Below are 1,676 nucleotides of genomic sequence, written 5' to 3'. Positions count from 1 at the left end.
TGTGGAAATTGTTGTCCGAGATATATGAAGCAATATGGTATTCTTTGAAAGATGAAACAAATAACTCTCAGAAAAAAAAAAACAAAGATGAAACAAATAATATCAAGAATTTAAGAATAAGGCCTGGTAAATTTTATCTTGTCAAAACTAACTCGTCATTGTGGTGTTTCCAGCTTATTTTTCTTATTAGTTGTGTCATTTCATTATATTTACATTTTGCTATAAATCTCTTGGACAATTTCAATGGTCCGAAAACAACATATGTTAGTTGGTACTTGGTATTATCAAACTTGTAAATTAAAGGTGAGTTGTAAATTTATATTTAGTAGAATTGTGGAATTTATTTGGATATTGATTCATCCATATACTACATGTATAAAATCTATGATTATATCTTCTATTATTATATTAATAATTTATTATATTAGATATATGTATAAGCATAAAACTTTGTTAATTTTGAATTCATACAAGGAAATGTAACTTCAGTATAAAATGTAATTTATTTATTAACATGATATTAAAGGATTTGGTACACATAATAAACTAATCTTAAAACATACAGATATATATAATAGATGTATAGATTATATCACCATATATTTTATTATTACATGAATATAGTCATAACTAGGTATTAACATTTGGTGTTCCTATTTGATTAGTCTAATTTTTAAAAACCCTCATAGATTACTAATATTAGCATAAACTTATATATGATTTTTTTTTTTTTTTTTGACGGGGACTTTTATATGATCAAAACTCAAGTAAAAAAATTCTTTGAATCCCATCCTATGATTAACACAAAATGTCTGTTACTAATTTTTTTTTTCAATATTTAGTGGAAAGCGACGCATATTCCATGTCAATTCTAATTTCCGAAGACAATTAATTCTTATAAATAAAAAATATGTAATCTGATTTTAACATATATAACAAATTGCAATCAATTCATAAGAATATATAAAGTCACAGTTCATTAAACTTTAATAAAACAATATTAAATACCATAAAAAAAATTTAGATGAAAAACTACATATTTTATTTGTAGAATCAGATTTTTTTTTCTTTTTTTTTGATGGGAAAATCAAATCATTTTAAGAACATTAAAAAATTAATAAGAAAAAGAATGAATCTTTAAATTTTAAAAAGAATTACAAAATACATATACATAAAAGGCACAAAAACATAGTAAGAATTAAAAAAAAAAGCTCAACCTCAATATAAGAATTTAATGATTGAAATAGCATATCAGCACAAATGCACCGGATCCCATCAAAACTCCGAAGTTAAGCGTGCTTGGGCGAGAGTAGTACTAGGATGGGTGACCCCCTGGGAAGTTTTCGGGTTCCGGGTTCCGGGTTCGGGTTTCGGGTTTCGGGGTTCGGGGTTTCGGGTTCCGGGTTCCGGGTTTTCGGGTTTTCGGGTTTCGGGGTTCCGGGTTTTCGGGTTTCGGGTTTTCGGGTTTCGGGTTTCGGGTTTCGGGTTTCGGGTTTGGGTTTCGGGTTTCGGGTTTTCGGGTTTCGGGTTTCGGGTTTCGGGTTTTCGGGTTTCGGGTTTCGGGTTTCGGGTTTCGGGTTTCGGGTTTCGGGTTTCGGGTTTCGGGTTTCGGGTTTCGGGTTTTCGGGTTTCGGGTTTCGGGTTTCGGGTTTCGGGTTTTCGGGTTTCGGGTTTCG

The 1,676-nt window shown here is 30.9% G+C and overlaps 1 pseudogene; it reads left to right on the top strand.

Annotated features, from left to right (window-relative positions):
• The first annotated feature begins 1,238 nt into the window (after positions 1 to 1,238).
• Positions 1,239 to 1,355, top strand: LOC148766722 (5S ribosomal RNA; annotated as a pseudogene).
• Positions 1,356 to 1,676: the final 321 nt, after the last annotated feature.

The sequence above is a fragment of the Erythranthe guttata genome, chromosome 11 (assembly GCF_056151865.1).
Source record: "Erythranthe guttata isolate IM_541 chromosome 11, IM_541, whole genome shotgun sequence".
In the NCBI taxonomy this organism is placed as follows: Eukaryota; Viridiplantae; Streptophyta; class Magnoliopsida; order Lamiales; family Phrymaceae; genus Erythranthe; species Erythranthe guttata.
This window is presented reverse-complemented; position numbering and strand designations above follow the sequence as displayed.